The 19,641-nt window shown below is 36.2% G+C and overlaps 1 protein-coding gene across 4 annotated transcripts in view; it reads left to right on the top strand.

Moving 5' to 3' along the window:
* The first annotated feature begins 372 nt into the window (after nucleotides 1-372).
* mical3a (microtubule associated monooxygenase, calponin and LIM domain containing 3a) overlaps nucleotides 373-19,641 on the top strand; it is an 85,807-nt gene continuing 66,538 nt past the window's right edge. For 3 of the 4 annotated variants that reach the window (XM_077193611.1, XM_077193610.1, XM_077193608.1), the window contains exon 1: nucleotides 373-834. The gene's annotated coding sequence lies outside the window, so the exon portion shown is untranslated. The remainder of the gene's footprint in view (nucleotides 835-19,641) is intronic. The other variant, XM_077193607.1, reaches the window with a different exon arrangement.

Genomic DNA, 19,641 nt, shown 5'->3' with positions numbered 1-19,641 from the left:
GTCAAAACTTGCATTACAAAACAATTGTCTTAATGAGCAGTGATTAATGATTGGGAAGTATGGTGATACATATTAGTTCAAATGTACCTCATTTACCTTAAAATAAATAAATAAATAATAATTATAATGAATAACAATAATATGGATCAACATGAATTCATAGATTATATATTCTAATAACATGTCCTTTCCTTTTAAATAGCCTAACCCTTTTATCATTTCATCTTAATTCGTCATTGACCCAAACGACAGAAATAAAGAAGTAGAACAGATTATAAAAATGAGGAGTCCCAAAACCTGTGAACGACCTTGCCTGGTGACGTCAATTTGAGCAAACCAATCAGATTAAATCCTGGCAGTGTACCGCCCATTGCTGCCAAAAGTAGGGGGAGTGGAGCCAAGTAGTGTTCTTGCTTAACCGCCGTTCGGTTAAGAAAATACAGCGGAATAAATCCAACGTAAACGCAGAGTTATACTTTATTGACTTGCGGACTATAATCATCTCGAACGTGCCTGTTTATTCGTTAGAAAAAAAAAATCACGTAGGATCTGTTTTCCTCCCCCCTTCTGCTCAATGGTGTGGGATCCTCCTTTTCTCTGGCATTAGCGCCTTTCTTGTGCTGCAGTATGAACGGACACACGCAGCCAGGCGGACTGAACTAACGTTAGTACCTGCGGATTTCGGTGAAAATGTTTTATGCTGGTGTGGGATTTTGGAAACGATTTCAAGGTGGACACGTGGAATAAAAGTATGTCATCGTTTTGAAATTAGTTCTGGAGAATTTCACAGGCAAACGCGTGTCATTGTTTAGTCTAAGGATCCATGAAATAAAGGTAAGCATCGACTGCGGTGATTGTTGTTTAGAAACGGATAGTTTGCTGACTGTCTGTTGGTGGAAAGTCCGATTCTTTTCACCGAACCGGTTCTTTTGAACAGTTCTTTTCAAAGAATGTTATTATTCTTTTAAACGTTTAATAATTTATGTTTATTGTTTTTATGTCGATTAGGCTTTATTCATAAGTTAGTTTTTAATCATGTGACCCAGTTCAGTTTGGTGCAGGTCATTCATTCATGGTTCACTCATAATTACATAGTAATTTGCATGACACAATTCTAATTCATGTAAGGTAGGCTACTCATGTAAGTTATTCAGCTCTCTGTTCTCATGAACCCGTTCCCAGAACGTTTTATTTGCAATATTTCTGCGATTCTGGTGTTAAAGTAACTTACATTTCGTCCCATCTGTCAAATCCTCGATTCACTCCATGCTAGTATCAAGTCAGTTATCAGTTGTTGGCTCATTGCGTATCAGACATGTTTAAAAATATATGTTCCTCGGTTCTCGGTTAATTGAATCAGTGAGTTGTTAACTGGAGAACGGCTCGGTCCAATTCAGTCCGACTCCTGAGCGAATCGTTCAGATCGTGTAATGGATCAAACTCTTTTACGGAGATACATATTTCAATCTTTTGACACAGTGACCAACATTAGAATAATATGAAAAGCCTGTGGTCATTTATTATTTAGGCTAAGTTTCAACGATTGATTTGCGTTTCGTTTCATAACAAAATTCGAAGCTGCCCGATCGTGTAGGGCATTCCAGCGAACCAAACGAACGCCTGTTTGTGTACATTTTATTATAACATATTGAAGGAACAGTTCACCCATAAATAAAAATTGTCCACTCACCTCCATGTTGTTGAAAACTTATATTTATTTGTTTCTGAAACACAAAAAGAGGATTACGCTGAATGACAGGCTGAGTCACCATTCCCATGAATTGCTTTTTTTTCTTACAGTGGATGCGAATGGTGACTTGAGTCTGTCAAAATGCCTTACCTCTTTTGTGTTTCACAGCTTGAATTCACAGTATTAAATAACTCATTAGTCAGTGTACTTAAAATGACACGTGGGACTAACTATTTGGATCTACAATAACTCATCTGTATAATGTTTGTTAGTGTTACCAAAAGATTTACAAAAACAACACACTTCTCATGCAAATGTGAAATATGATATTAATGAATTATGGATGTGCTTATTTAGACTGCTGCATTCCATGCAGCAGTCCTCTGGTCTTTTAGGGAGGAATATGTATGGCCACACTGAACTAACCCCTTAGTGAAGGTTGTTGCGTCATCACCGTTGCTTCTTATAATCTCATAATGCTGTGATGTTTGCCCATGACCACTCATAAGATAAATGTACAACTTTGCTTTGACTGAGACTCTTTAATCTGACCTCTGTCTTGCTGACCCACATTTCTATTTTGGGCAAAAGCCTTTTTTCCACCCCATGAAGACCTTTGTTATGTGGCACTAATGGTTATTATTGATTTGATCTTGATGTTTAGCTGATGCATTGCATGTATGCTGTTTACATGCAATTAGTAAAGGTTTATGGGTAAGTTTAGTATTTCAACATAGATTGTCATATTTTAATATTACAATTTAGTTGTCAATGTTATTGAGAAGGTTATAAAGTAACAGATATTATGAATCCTTTTTGTACCTTAAATCGTCCTTGTGTCTTTGTTCATAGTCAGGTCAGTGTGAAACCAGAGAGACAAAGACTCTTTTGCTGACTCCGCTCAAACCCAGCTGATTATTTTGGCAAGTATGCCAGGCTTAGATTAGATGTTTGACTTTCTAACAGCAACCATCAGTGTGTGAGAGGCTGTTTTAAAAAAAATTGGGAACCAGAAATGAAGATTGTGGGGTAGATCTACTCAACTGTGACCAGTTAAACGAAAGTTAAGGAACATTTATCTATTTTTTGGAGCTCCGGTGTGATGTATTTAATACAAAGTTTAATACAAAGATCATGCTGTGGGCACTGGGTTGGCCATAAAAGGAGATGTCTGCAACTTTTGGCAGTATTGTTTAGGTCTTGGTGCTGCAGGTATTTATTGCCAACATTTTTGATTTTCAAATTCTGCTCTGGCTTTGCAAGAAGTTGTAACGGAAATATCACTGAAGTGGAATTAAAGGAAGCAGTTTACTTCTAGGGAAGCACACTTGTGAATGAGAGAGCATGTTCTGTTCATCTCTGTTAATGTGTTAGAATTTAGTGTGTAAGGCCGTCTAACTCGATCCAATGGCGGTATTCGAATTAGCGGTGAAGCTCTTTGCGTGTTACTGTCTTTTCTCACAGCAAAGTATTTTTGGTTAAATGCAATACATTTTCTCATATGTACTTTCTCGTTATTTCATCTGACTCCATAAATGAAAAGGTTTTAATGATATCTGTGAATCATTAAATGTGAGCGAATGTTTTACTATTCTTTTAAACTCTTGAATGAAAATAATGTCAATTAGAATAATCAAATATCACAATTTAATATATCAGGTAAATGTATCATTATAATATCATAATCAATTCAAGGATAATCAATGCAAAACATCAAATGCTCTAGAACAAAGAGGAAAAAGTTTACCCGACAAGAAATGCGTGAGGCTGAGAGTCTCGCAACTCTCAGCCTCACGGGCCGATCTCAAATATAGAAAAGGCCCTGAGCTCTCGCTGCGTTTCATTATATACCCAGACCTCATTTCAAATTTAAACATCATTCACAGTGGAAATTTACCTGTAAGTCACCATGGAAAATTAGCATTCAGTCAAATGGTCGAAGGTGTTAACTCAAAGACACACCCTCCAGTGTGGAAGATATTTCTAAACTTCCTAAGAACTTTATTACCTTTTGGGTTTACTTCTTTGAGAATGAGACATTTGTACCAGACGTACCGAGACATTTAAAATAATGCCAAATATGTATAAAACTAGATGATAATCATTCACATTAAACCATTTAGATTCTTGTGTGAGTTTGGGAGATCTCTGCCAGGATGAAGAATGGGGGAGAGAAATGTAGATTAGGATGAGGGAGGTGAGACCTTCGTCTCAATAGTGCATGAGGGGGAGTTCAAATGTTAATTTCCTTTGTTTTCTCAGAGAGTGGCCCTCTCTTAAAGTTCAAGTTTTTCCAGTCTTACAAGTGTTTTCTAATCATGTAAATTGTTCATAAAAAGTGAATTTATTTTAATTTATTTATTTTACTTATTAATTATTTTATTTACATATTTATTTATATAGCCTATCTGAATCATATTCATATCTTTCCAAAAAAATCTCTAAATGTGTGCATATTTTATTTTCTCCTTTAAAAGACCTTTTCAAAGTTATGAATTTGGAATGGTTATACAGATTTGTTTCGGAAAGTAGAATAATCACTAAACTGTTCAGGCTTATCTTCCTTCCTTGTGATTTTTATTTTTTGTATCTGTGCTATCAGAGATAAGAATATCTAGCTAAGTGCAAAATGTGTCGTTTGGCAAATGTTTTTATGGATGTACACAATGCACTCATGCTTTTAAACTCATCATGTAAAATTTGATCACGTAGCACACGTCCTGATGTATTGAAAATTGTATATGAATGCAAGTGTAATGGCAAGATGTAAGTTGTTGTCTTTAGATTGGCAGGGACACTCTTGGACCTCTAATGGAAAGAACAGCCGCTGAAGCTGCTCTGCAGGAGTTTATTTAATTAAGCTTGTTTTAAATCAGGAGAACTTTGTTGCACTTCCTAGCTCACTGCCAATGCGTCTGTTGATTTTTGAACATCTCTGGAATCTAATGAGTCACAAAAGATGCCAGAGACGTTAGTCCGGCGTGTTTTTCAGTGACTGTTTAAGTTCAGTTTGAAATGGTTTGCTTGTATACTGCAGGAATCATGGGAAACATGGCAGATTTTTGCTTTATGACAGATATTCTAACCTAACATTGTGGTTATGGTCAAAAACTAGATAATAAAATTATGTAGTTCCTATACTGAAATGTCTTTGTGATTTTATGAGATTAATGTGAAAAGGATGTTTGTTTAGGAATGAGGAATGTTCGATTATGTTTTTCAAAAGACCCCTGAACCGAAGAAGGTGATCAATCAGTGTCAGAAAAGTCTTTTTTGGCTTTTAAGGAACCTCTCTTTTTTCTTTAACGTTTCTTTGCTACAATCAAGTGACCAGACAAGGGGGAGTGTTAGGGAAACCTGTTTGGAAAGAATCCCTATTTTTGCTGTTTGCTGGGTTGTGTGGAAATTACTCACTACTTGAACCTTAACTCTTTTTATCTGTGCAAGAGTGTTTTCTAAGACATCATCCTACTGTGCTGTACTGCATTAAAGCCGACATGAAATCAAAATTGCCTCGTGTCTTGTGGTGAACAATTCATCCGTGCAAGTTAATTCCCACAAAAAAAAACCCTTAATAATTTCTTCTTAATCTTTAATCGATATCTAAAAATGTTCTATGATGACGTTAGTTTGACGCCTTGGGTAGAACATCCCCTACAACCTCAGGCTGCATTTAACTCCACTTTTAGACAGGCTACACTCTGAAATTCCCCAAGTACTTCCCCATTTTTAACACAGTTATAGTTTATTGTATTGTTGTTATTTATGTATTTTTCAATATTTTAAATTTAAAGGTGCTATATGTAGTTTTTATTCTAAAATTAATCCTTTTTTATTGGCTGTGTGTGAAGTGGTTGTAATCACACATTACAATGATCCACTTGTCGGGTTTGCTGTATTACCTCTGAAGGCCAGTATTCCTATTTCTATGTGAAGGCTCCGGGTCGGATTTACCGCGAAATCCATCGGATGTGACGTGCATGCGTGCTCCCGAGCCTCTATCCTTTTTATATAAAGTCTATGCGACGGCATTGCAGCTAACTACATGGAGTCTGATAACAGCAAAAAACGACCTGCCTCCAGCTCAACACAGACTCCAACACAAACTCCACATAAATATAAAAAACAAAAAAAAGTTTTATCTGCTGAAGCTCTTCAGGCCAAACGTGAATCGGATCAACTTCGGACGAAAACGCGGATCAACATCCGCAGAGCGTTTGAATTATGGAGAGACCTCCGCTTTGTTTTAGGTATAGGTATATATTTAGGTATAAAAACAGACCCGGAGTTGGCTTTCATACCTATTGTGATGCTTTCTCCGGTGTGTTGAAAGTCTCAGTGTGGCCGGTACCATGATTGCTCGCTCTAGAGTTCGAGCACGCTGTTGAGTTCGAGCACGCGCAAGAGCGCTCTTGTAAAAATTGGTTGCAATCTGAAACATCACCGCTAGAGGCCGCTAAAACTACACATAACCCCTTTAATAAATAGCCTATATTAATAATATTTTATATTTGTTTCTATTTAATTTTTGAATAGCCCAAGCATACATACAGGCTTATAGAATTGTGCGCAAACATATTTATAAATAATAATAAAATAAATAAATAAATAAATCAGCTCCATATCAGATTCCAAGGGATCTAGGGCTTATAGTAGCTTGGCTCCGCCCTCTTACGTACTTCCGCTCAATTTTTTACCGGGCCAATCAGCGAACAGAGGGAATGGCTGAGAATGATGACGTTGATGTCGTGCGTTATTTAGAGTTGTAGTTCAGTAATGGCATTGGAGAAAGATGCGAGTGAAGCCATTCGGTCCCTTGTGGCAACGCTGATTTGATTTAAAATTTGATTTCATGACGACTTTAAAGCCAGAGCAAGAACCCCCCCACGGGGTTCGGGAAAAGTTTGATTTTCCAGCTCGCTCTGTTAGTGGTGAATGAGTTGGCTAAGGCGAACGCTAAGCTTACGTCACGAGTCACGACCAAAGTTCGCCATTGGTTATGGCAGATCCAGAGTGACTCTGGCTAGATCCAATAGTTTTAGACTTCAATAGAGTACCCGCCCACAAGGAAGTTAACGCTTGTCAATGCGCGGGGCCAGACTCTATGTACAAATTAAATGAAATGTACGAGAGTCTGGTGGGATCAGGCTTGGCTTATAGGGCATTCCATTTAAACCCGTTACACACATAATTAATCAATTAGCTCTCTATGCTTTTTACTATACACACTTTAGATCTCAGGTGTTTCCCATATAGTAACATGAGATTTAGGGATGCACAATATTTATGGGACAGATATATTATTGGGCGATAAGGGTGAAAATTAGGTAATTTTTATTGCTCCGATAAATTAAATCTGATAACTAATCATTCGCTTTCCGAGTGCAAATGACTGCAGCTTTAAAGGGATGGTAAAACACGATTTCACTTTTCTAACTTTAGCTAGTGTGTAATGTTGCTGTTTGAGCATAAACAACATCTGCAAAGTTACAGCGCTCAAAGTTCAAAGCAAAGGGAGATATTTGCTTTTAAAGAAATCAATTTCTGAGGACTACAGCAAATGGCCGGTAGGGACTACACGACATTCCTCCAGTGTTGCTGACGTCAGTAACCCAATATTTACATAAACCCCTCCTCCGAGAATACTAAATAAGGTCGATGCCATTTTTGCTTTGGAGAAGAGTTGTTGTGGTTGTAGGCTGTTGCCGCAATGCCATCGAAACGCTGTTATTTTTATCTGGATTGCAGGTTTACTTTGTTCAGCCTTCCTAACTCCCCCGGAGTTAGGGATCAATGGTTAAAATTTATTTTTAACAAGTTCCCTCATAATTATTACCCAAATCTCGCTCTCTGTGCTGCACACGGAGGAAAGCTTCCACAATCTTCGCGAGTTCAATGCAGGATTCACACAACGGCTTGTCCTGAAAGATGGAGCAGTTCCAACTTGAAGAACAGAATCTGTTGTTTTTACGGGTCACACAACCTGTAAGTATGATTTATTTTTCGTCAGTGTGTTATCCTGCAATAGTTCGTATTGTTAATTGTACGTTGCAGCAAGGAGGTAAACAAATGACAACGCTGTTTGGCTCTGCAAACCAGCTTGTTAAATGCTCATTTAAACCTAATGTTACAAACTTTTTTAAATCTCAACAGCGAATTTGGAATTAGTGTTAATTATTCTTTGATTAGAGCTTTTATGTATTGTTTATCTACAGGCATGCTAAACATGGTTCTGTGTTTGATTTGGCCAACTTACTGTAGTAACGTTAAAGCCAATTTTTAGTGTTCGTTTTGGGTTAATAGTTCTGGCGACAGATATTTGGCTACAATCGTTCTTAAAATACAAAAGTTATGGTGCCATACAGTCAGTAACGATCACTATAGATCCTACCTAGGGCTGGGTAAAAATATTGATTCATCAATGCATTGCAATTATTTGTTTCTCAATTCAATATCGATTCATCAAATCCTGTGAATCGATTCAGCCCACCGGCCAGTGGCGGCGCTCTGGGCAACACTCTAGTGAGAGCGTTCAGCATTGTACAAGACACGCTTTACCAAAACAGCAAGACGACGGACAGTAGCTGCACTCCGTTCAAGCCTGCACCACCAACCAGGGACGTCGTTAGGCCTATTTTAGGGGGCTGAAGCTACCCGAAAATGTTCCTAAGCCCCCCTAAATGATAATAAGAACAACAATAAGTCTCCGGACCGGGAGTCTCCCGCATATTGATAGCGGCTCCCTGATGTACGCAAATTAGTTAAAATCTATAAAGCTTGCGAGCTCCAAACGGTGTAGCGCGCGCACAACAGAGAGGAAGAGTCCTTGCGCGTGTGTGCAAATGTGCGCGCGTGTTTCTCACGAGTATACACATTTTGGGTTTCTGTTTACATTTCTTTTATAACTTGAATGTATAGGAAGAAAGAAATATACTTTCTATTACAGTTACATGCACTTTAGAGGTGTTAATAAAGCACCTGTTTGTTACAGTTGTGGTTTGTACTCAACACATGTACAATATTGTACAGTTTGTTCTGCTAAATAAACCATGACAGGAAACATGCTGGGGTCAATTTGTTCTTGAACATTGGTAATACTGCACACATTATTTAAAAATATACTCAGGTACTTAATTACTTGTGTATTTACTAATTATTGAATCGATATCGAAGCTAATAAATCAATATCGAATCGAAATCGAATCGAAGCCTCAAGAATCGAAATCGAATCGAATTGTGAAATTCCTAACAATACCCAGCCCTAATAGATCCGCAGTCTTTACTAAAAAAAAAAATCCCTTTGAGGACTGTAACGTTAGTATAATCGTTCTAACAAATTATATGAAATTCTTGTTTATGAATATTCAGCTTATTTTTTGTAATACTAGAATAATTAATACAATTTAATTACAGCGTATCTAAAACGAATGAGACAGAAACAACAACAAAAAGCAAACCTTTCTGAAACGTTGTTTAACAGACGTTCTTGAACAGGTTCTGATCGATCATCTTCACTAGCATTCTCTGGGTCCGACTGACGCCATTGTTTATAATACACCAAAGCACAAACTACCGGTAAAGGCAAGGGGCGTGACGTTTCCGGAAAACTTGCACTAGACGGTTAGCGAATCACAACACACTGGGCCAGCTAACCAATCTGAGCCCTTTGCTTATTTTTGAGGTGACTGGCTTCATAGAACCCGGAAACCATCAGACCGTTTTTACAAGGAGGGGCAGAGCAGTGTAGAATAAAGGTAAAATATTGAAAAATAATGCAATTTTTTTAAAAACGAAGCAGGAACACATGTTACAGTGCACCCCACAAACACAATCAAGCCTTTGAAAAAATGTGTTTTACCACCCCTTTAAAACTGTGTTTTAAACTGTGTTTAAAACCGCGACTCGCGCTCATTACGTCGTCATCTGTGAACATGTTTAGTAAGGATTCTTAGAGGAGGAAAAAAGGCATCAAGTTTTAACACAACAAATCTTATATCTCACTTGAAAGGTCATCATCGCGGCAAAGCTGTATTAAAAGAATATGAAGTAGCAGCTACTAGCCTAACACACGGAGCGTCGATGTCCCCATTCAGCAGGTATTTGAAAATTGTAAAATGTTTTCCAGAGACAGTGAAAAGGCTGAAGCGATAAACAATAAAGTAATGGAATTTATAGTCCTTGATGACCAACCTTTTTCCGTGGTAGAGGATTCGGGTTTTCGATGTTGAGTAGTGCAAATTGGAAATCATTGTAAGTTTATTATTATTATTTATTTAATGTTAAACTATATAATTTCAGAGAAATCTCAACTAGGCCTATGCTCTTTTAAGGATGCACTTTATTTTTTGTTAAGGATGCACTTTTTTTTTCTTTTCTTTTTTTTGAGGTTGACAAATGTCATTGCATTTTAGTATGTATTTGAAAAACATGTGAGTTTAAGTCTATATACCTTCCTCATGCACTAAAGGTTGAATAGAGATGCATTTCTTTGTAATGCATGAAATACTTTTAATAATAATAATAATTTGTTGTTTTGCCTAAGTGCAGATAAACCATAGTTCTGTCATAGTATGTTAAACCCTTTCTGTTAGTAAGTATTGTAGTGCCTTGCACAAAAAATAAAAACATTTGAAGAGTCAGGACCAATGTTTGCTATTATAGTTAGGGCCTAGTTATGCCTGAGCTACTAAAATACTAAAATATGTCAATGTTAGATTTTCTATTCTCCTGGGTGCACAAACTGCAGATTATACGAAAATGATAATATACAATTTTTCATATTGTTCCCTAATTAGATTAAATAGCTACCACCTCAGTTACCAAGTTCACTTGGCCTTTTGTTTCCTTTAAAAGTTTCCTTTTTGTCTTTAAAGGGATAGTTCACCCATTTAAATTGACATAATTTACTCTCTCATGTCGTTCAAACCCCATGACTTTTACTTACATGGTACACAGAAAGAGTTATATGTGCCCAGCTTGCTCTTTTCTGCCCTGCAAATACTGACAAAGAACATTTTTCTGAATGACTGCTTTTGTGTTCCATGGAAGAAAGAAGATCATATGGGTTTGAAATGACATTAGGGTGCGAAAACAATGACATAAGGTTCAGTTTTGGGTAAACTAACTTTTAAATGCTGACTTCTGTTTTTAAAGTTCCCACAAGACCCTGTTTGGCCCTTATCTTAAAAGCAGAAGAGGTGAAAAACTCTGACTGATCGGCCAGTCTAGCTTGTCTGTGTGTTTTACACTGATAAGATGTTACAGTACCAGGGTGCCGCCACGCTCTGCCCACATTTCACTTCAAAATGACTGGCAAAGGATTCTTCCTTCCTCTCACTGCCGCCTCATCTACACCTCCTAAGCGACCGTCTCCACACAAGCTGTTTATTTGGAAGAGTCCAGAGAGACACAATGGTGATTTCCTTCAGGACCCAGTGATACAGTCATCGTTCTGTTGGTTTTGGCTGTAATCGTTGGTTCCTTTGCCACTACTTTTGCTGTGGGACTCTTGTCTGAAGGAAATTATTTTGATTTGCTGGATTTGTTGAGTCAGCAAACGGGATAATGTTATAAATTTTGTATGTATAAAGTTTGTTTTTTCTACCAAATTTAATATTGACACCACAATTGATGTTGGATGTCTAATTGTGTATGCTCCAGTCCATTACCTTTTTTTTAGATTTAGATTAATCTAAATCTAAAGTAATTACCTTTGTTAATCTTTAAAATGAATCTTTAAAACACCAATAATTTACAACAAGGTTAATGTAATTATTACATTTAAAAATGTCATTTTTTCATATTGTACATTATAATTTTGTGATGATTTTCTGTTGATTTTAGTTTTTGTGTTTTTTTTTAGTACTATAGTATTTTAATAGGTTAACTGGTGAATTCACCTATTTGACTGACATTAGAAAGCTGTGGAAATTCAGCTTGAGCCATATTTGCAGCTCAGTTTCAGTAAGTGTATTTTTGGACTGAAGCAGAGTTCTCAAAATATCTTTGTTTTCATAGTATTAGTCTGTCTTTTTTTTTTTTTTTACCAAAAGATTTTTATAATATGACCTTTTAAACACACATAGGCTAATTCTTTTTTTTATAATTCTAGTTTTTATATCAGGTTTGTGAAACATTCTATTATATTTATATATTTCGAGTTTTATCATTGCATGATTTAAGCAATCTTAATGAGTCAGTTGAATGAAATAAATGAATCATTTAATGTGGACTTCAGAAGTATGTTGAAACTTTATCAAGTAACATGAAACGAACCTTCATCCTGTGGGTGATGTGAACGTTCATGTGAGTCACTACTTTTCACCTTTGTTTTGGTTTAATAAGTGCTATTGGGATAGTAGTAGTGAGCCAGTCTTTCTCTTAAGATCAGTTTCCAATATTTTTGCAGTTGTCCTCTCGTTGACTCTGCAAAATAAGCTTTTATTCCACCTATCACCTATAGTTTGTGAAATTGCTGTCGGATTATAATGTGTCTATTTTCCTTCTAATGAAAGTCCATTGAAGTGCTTAGCATCTGTCTGAGAGTTTTGGGTTACAGGCCTTATTGAAGCCCAGTTTGTATTCCATTCACACTTGGAGTCCACCCTTTTCCTCTGCTCTGTTGGCGCAAGCTGCTGACTTCAGGCCAGTTTTGCACTTTTTTTCCCCCCTCCCTCCTTAAAATGTTTGATTTGAACCATGGAGGTTGGTCCTCAACCAGCGCTTCAAGAGAAATCCGTCCTCTGTCCCTTGGCGTATAAATGTGCGAGAGATCACAGATGTTGAAGTACCATTCATTATGGAAAGGTTTCAAACTGCTGAAGCTTGCACCAAAAGAATATATCTCAGAAGCTGCTCGTATTTATTCGAGTTACATTCCATGTTGTAATTTTCCAAAACTTAATGACAACTAATGTAATAGCCGATATGTAGGCCCACATTGAATCTGCAATCTGAATTTAGATCCGTGGAATGAATTAAAGAATTATGTATTTTATCAGAGTACTACATTCCTATTTATAGACAAATGTTCAATGGAATTAGCCAAATAATAAATAAAAAAACATGGAAAGGTTGGGAGTGTGTAGAACTTGAAGTGTTTGGAATTATGTGGAGCTTTCCACAGCTTCCTGCCTGCATGTTTACTGTTTGTTTGCAGAAGATGTGCTGTCAAACCAGTACGACAGTTTCTTCTCATGAACTCCCGCTTTTCTGTTCGAGTGTGAAATGTTAAGGTGTTAAACAGTTTTGTCATGATGCATTATGTCATTTTGGAATCATAATAATTATTAGATACAATTACAAGATGGAAATTCTGAGTTTAACAATACTCAGTGCTGTTTAAATCCTTTTAAATTATTTGTCTCTATGGCAGTGCACTGAAAAAAAAGTCCTTTTGAATTTACTTGATTTTAATGTGTACATCGGTCCCACATGATCAGAATGCGTTCAGCTGACACAATTTTCCTCTTTTTTTTTTTCTCAATTAATGATTGTGAAACATAAATTAATTGTGTTGTTATATGCTTAATTTGTGTAATTTCAAAGACCTGTTATGTCCATTTTTTTCAGTGTGCAAACAGCAGTTCCATAATATGCGGATTTGTTGGAAGTTCAAGTGACAGAAAAATACTTCATTACTACACAAATTAATCTGATTCTTTTGCACATTTTTTTAACGTGCACCTGCTTGCACTGGCTATAAGAGCTTATCAAACATAAATAGGCTATGTGTAGAAGTTGCTTCCTATCTACTTTTAAACGTTGATATATTGGTTAGTTATAACATAACGTCATTGTGGTCAAGTGGGAGAGGTCAAAGTTTTCATAAAGTTTCTAATTTATACGTTTGTAAACTAGCCTAGTAATTACAGTAATTCTGATGACATGAATTCCCAGCAAAGGACCATAATGATTATTTTTTTGAATAGTGGTATTTAATCTAGTTTAATCTAAGTTGTAGGTTAAAGTAGGCTAATAGTGCTATTTAAAAATGCTATCATCATTGATGCATGTTATGTAATTATAAAAATAATTAATTTAAAATAATAATAAGTCATTTTGGGAGCTGCAGTCCCTATTCATTGTAACTAAACAAATAAAAAGAATCCTTTTCCTTTTGTGTTGCACAACAGAAAGTCACATTAGATTGAGTAAATAATGACTTAATTTTCAATTATGGGTGAACTATTCCTTTAAGGAGACTAACTTCCTAACCTGTTTCTAGATAGGTTCACTGATTTAACGGTCAATCTCATAGGGTTGCAGCTTTATGCGTGCTGTCATTTATTAACGCATAAAGCCAAGGCTGTGGCAGGTCTGGGTCAGTGACGGTCCTGCGTCTGCTGTCTGGATTCTTGTTTACCCAGCGAGTAAGGGTTAACCCCACCCACAGCGCGTGGGATTAGATCAGCATGCCGTATTCACGGGATTACAGCCCTGTTGTCTGTGTCTGAGACCAGGAAACTGTGCGCATTCACGTAGTAACTACCTCTTCTGTTTACTCTGCTCATGTCGGAGATGATATGTAAGATGACACGTGCTCTTTTCCTCAGCCAGTTTCAATCTGTGAAAGGTGTGTCACGTGTAATTTACATTTCTAATGAAACCTAACAGACAGAGTAAACATTTTTTATTGTTGCGGTTGAATGATATTGCTATGGAAGCTTGTTTCTGCCACGGAGTAAAAAAGGTAATTTACATATTTATTATTTTTACCCCCCTCACAATTGCGTGTTTATATCTGTCAATTCAACTTTTTTTCTTGGATTTCTGAGTTTGCAGGTTTTTCTTCCAACACCGAATAATAAAATTGTGACTTTTTATACCACAATTCTGACTTTTTCTCTCAATTGCAAGTTTATAAATGTATACAAATTATTTCCATTCTGGGTTTCTGGATTTCATGAATGAGATTCTTTAGTTGACAACACTGAATCTTCAATTACAAAGTTTTACTAGGGCATGTCTTTGTACCTGGCTGAGCATGACCAAACCTTCGCAGTGATGGCTTCTTTCTCATAACATCTGATTTTGGATATCATGCTTCTTCCCAAAAATGTACTTAATTAACTACTGCAGCAGTAAGTTTGAGTCTAAAAGCCTGACAACATGGAATGGAGAGTGAATAATAATCACTGTTTCCCTTGCCTTAGTTAAAAATTATTGCATAATTTGTGGTTGTTGGTCACAACCATCCAAACAATCTGGAATTCTAGCAATCTGCACAATCTTAGCAATCTTTGCTGCTTAATTATTGTGGTAATCAGTGTGGCAAAAGATTATTAAATTTGTATTTTTTTTTAAGTACAAGTTTCTGTAAAATCTATTTATATTTGTGCAGTATTATTTGATACTCTCTTTATTGATCATCTGTAAAAGTTTCCAGCTGTTGGGAGTTAGAATAAGATGCTTACATTTTGTAAGCTAAAACTTAAAGAAAATCTTTTGTTGGAAATTATTCAAGCAAAGTTTTGTTGAATGAATCTTGGTGTTTTGATTATTGGTTTAATTCTGTTTGCCAATGTCTGTTATCAACCACGTTTCTATGGATAACTATGCAAATATGAACATGTCCAGATAAATCCAGGAAGCCAAACATTTAAATGAATGGTAAGGCCACATAAGGTCATAAGTGACATTCTTGACTTAAGGGACATGTTGCTTCTTGAAAAAAGATATTAAAATAGAAGTACATTTGGAATTACATGATAAAGAGTCACGTATGTTTATTAATGATCAACTTTCTCAATATCAATATGTCTCGATTACATAATGCAATTTTTTAGAGAAATATAGAAATGCAGTCCTTAGCAACAAATATCACATAAGAATCTAATTTATTTTAATTAAAAAACAAGATACTGCAAATCAATGTATAGACATGAGATAATTCAGGTGACTCACAAATAAATGGGTCAAAATGTGCTTTATTAGCATACATATAGCATTTGTTTTCTTGGCACAGCATGTCTGTGGTGGCATATTTTCATAATGAAGTATGTGTCTCTATTTGTTTACAGTCTGTGTTTTGGAGCTTGCGTTTAGACATTTTGTAGGCCGGTTCTTTTAATCTTGGTGTGGAAAATGGTAAGCTATGGAAAGCTGGTTGATGACAGAACCTAACTATGTGGGCACTATGATCTGTGGTGAACATATAGACTGTGATTATTTAAAAGGAATAGTTCACCCAAACACAGAATTTCTGTCATGTCGTTCCAATCCCTGCTGTTTTTTTCTCTGTCAAACATAAAAGCAGAATTTCTTTCTTTTCCATACAATGACAGTTCATAATGATCATGACTGTTCCAAAAAGACTTTTCAAAATGCCCACTTTTCTGTTTCATAGAAAAACGGTACACCACAGATGTTTGTTCTGAACTAGTCCTTCAAAATGTAACCGTGGTTTCTATTTTCTTGATGGATTCACTTCTCAAGCTCTGTATTACTGATTTCTCATGCGTTTAAAATCATTGTGTTCATGAACACCTTGCAAAATGTTTCATGCAATTTGAGTTTGTCTGTTTTAGTTACATTAGCCTGTATATTTCATGTTTACTTGGCATGGAAAATAGTCTTGTAGTCGAAACCGCCTCAACGGTTAAAGGTTTAGTTCACCCAAAAATAAAAATTCTGTAATTTGCTCGACCTCATGTCATTCCAAACCTGTATGACTTTCGTTCATCTTAAGAACACAAATGAAGATCGTTTTGATGAAATCTGAGAGTTTTCTGTCTCTCTATTGACAGTCTATGCAACTACCACTTTGACGTTCATGAAGACAAAAAATAATCCATATGAATAGAGTGGTTTAGTCCAAATTTTCTGGAGACACGATCGCTTTATGTGAAGAACAGATTTAATTTAGGCTTTTATTCACAATCACATATAAACATTCATGAACGCACACATCAGTTATGGTAAGCGGAAGTAAAAGGCAAGCATGTTCGCTTGACATGCGAGAACCAATGGGTTCATTCTCGTGCGTTACACAGTACGTTTGAGCTTTCGCTATAACCAATGTTGAGATTTCTTCTCGCGTTCGGTTGAGCTTCCGTTAATAAAATCCTAAATTCAATCTGTTCATCATATAAAGCGATCGAGTCTCTTCAGAAAATTTGTACGACACCCCTCAATTCAGATGGATTACAATCTCTTTATGAACTTTTTGAAGCATCAAACTGGTAGATGTGTGGACTGTCAGTGAAGAGACAGAAATCTCTCAGATTTCATTAAAATTAGTTTTTGTGTTCGAAGATGAACGAAAGTCTTACGGGTAGGGCTGCGCTGAAAGAGAAAAAGGCCGAAAAAATGAGCTGAAAATATATGCCGCCCCGCCCCTCAGTGTTCAGCGCTCAGATTTCACTCTCGCTCACCGTTTTTTTTGTACTTTTGCGAGCGGCTCCGCTTCCGAAGATGCACTACTTTGAAACGACTGGCAGCGCTGGTAAAACGACACTACCCTATCGTTCACTGATCTGCTTCCCGTTACGCTCTCTGCTCACATGCTCTGATGATAATAGCTTTGTAGGACTATACTCTGATGATAATATCTTTATATTGATAATTGGTCAAATAATAAATCTGTTAAATCTGATTCGGTTTCATAAAACTGGATGAAGGGTAATATTTGATTTTTAATATATTTTTAATATATTTTATGTCCAATTTTTGTGAGATTTTATTATATTAGCTTGCATTTGTTTTTAGATTCAGATTCAATAAAATGATTGACTTTAAGTGTAATGTTAGTACAGTTATACAAAAAAAAACCCGAATGTAAAATAAGATATTAATAACTATTAATTAATGGGTTTTGGCCAGGAATGTTCATTTCGGTGCAACCCTACTTTCGATTTGGAACGAAATGAGGACAGAAAAGAAATGATGACAGAATTTTCATTTTTGGGTGAACTAGCCTAACCCATTAAGGATTTTGAGCACAGAGTTACTATTATACACATCACGAGGTGTGGTGGATAGTGTTCGGACTGTAATTATGGGTAATATTAACGCATGCATTTTTGTAACTCCAATTGAAAGTATCGCCTACTTTTTTTTATATGTCAGGAGACTCACTACAGTTGCCGTTCATTTGATAGAAAACCCCCCCAGCTAATTTCAGGTGGATACTGGCCTAGTTTGCCTCGCCCACATCAGTTTGCTTTGTTTACCTGCCCACATGCGGCTCTGTTGGCTTAGCTCCCCTCCTCCATTACAGCATGTGTATAATGATGTCATACTCCTTTGGTGATGTTACCATAGCGACAGCACCCCGTCTCACCTGATTGTCTGGAGGGAAAGACGCAGTAGGAGGAGGAGACATCACAGCTGTTTGATAGACGGCACACTGGTGGAGCCTAATGTTTTATGGGACGGTAAAGGAAGCCCCTTCGCTCCCATGGGAGTTTTTAGATGAGGACAATCACAGCCAAACAAAGAGACTTGAAGATAAATGTGCAGAGACTTTCTGTAAGAGAAATGAATGGGAAATATATTATGAGTTGTCCTCTGGCACAAGGAGGTTGTTATTTTATTTCTGTGTTTATTAAAATCTAGAGATTTGAGTTAGCCTATGCATTGTATGTCCCTCAGGCTAGTGGTCTTTAAATATATTTGATCTTGCCCCTCACGTCTGTCATGTGAAAGTGATTTTAGCTTTCATGTTTTTAAATGGTGCATGTGATCTGATGATTTCCCTGGAACCAGCAGCAGTGCAATTAAACGTCTTGATTGATAATGAACTTGATATCATTCTACTGAATCTAGATAGAGAATGTTTATCTAAATTGTATCTGTGGTAAAACATCTACTGCCTCATCATGACTAGAGTTTTTTTCAGATATCAGCAGCGCTAATCGCCAGACATCTGGCCATATTGAGATGATCAGAATTTGCCAATAACTGTACCTGCTTTGCTGATTAAACGGAATAGTTCACCCAAGAAAAAAAAAAGAAGTTTGACACCACATTTACGGGAACTGTTCAGTGCAGATTGTTACTGTCCAGTCATTTTTTACTGAAAATTAAACAAGAAAATTTTATTCTTTATGTGTTTAAGCAGACCAGACAGGTTGCTGGAAAAATATATATCTAAATATAAATAAATGTTAAAATGCATGAATTGTACATTGATTTACCCTTTTAGTCTAGATATTGGCATCTTTTGTTGAAACATATATTAACGTATCCATGACTTTCATATCGAAATCACATTTAAAAATGATTTAAAAATCAAGAATTTCCGTGGTCATCAAAAACAAATATGAAAATGAATGGCTAAAACGTTTGTTTGCATATATATACACACATATATATATATATATATATATATATATATACATACAAATATGAAAATGAATGGCTAAAACGTTTGTTTGCGCATATATATTATTATATGCGCACACACGCGTTTTTAAAATATTTGTTTTTGATGACCATAGACATTTTTAGTTTTTAAATGTGAGTTCCATATGACAGTCATGGATGGTTGGTAATAATATTAAACGATGGAAAATAAATATTATATTGTTTTCTTATACTTTGCTAAGAAATTGCTTTTTTGTGTGATTGCCTAGAAATTGCTGTCTGAAGTTAATACAGTACTCTGTGTATGAAGTCCTTCATTTTTAAGCTAAAACTCACATGTCTCCCATCCACATGCCCATACAGGAAGAATACTGGAAATATATGGGGTTCCGACAGGAAGAGAAGTGTGGAAAGAGCTTTTTGTACAGTCCATTCAGACATGTAATGTGGTCTATTTTTAGACCAATCTCTCTCCATAAAGTTAAAAAATGCATGATGCGAGCCAGCGTCTTTGTTTTAGAAGCTGTGAATCAAAACAGTTCTTTGGATTCCCTCAGTTACAGGCGAGTGAAGGTGGGTTGTATATTTATCTGATTGGTTAATCATCATTCAGTCTTCTTGCTGTTGTGTTGAACAGAATTGAA

This window comes from Siphateles boraxobius, unplaced genomic scaffold (assembly GCF_051911475.1).
Source record: "Siphateles boraxobius isolate OS27281-9 unplaced genomic scaffold, OSU_SipBor_1 31, whole genome shotgun sequence".
Classification (NCBI taxonomy): Eukaryota; Metazoa; Chordata; class Actinopteri; order Cypriniformes; family Leuciscidae; genus Siphateles; species Siphateles boraxobius.
This window is presented reverse-complemented; position numbering and strand designations above follow the sequence as displayed.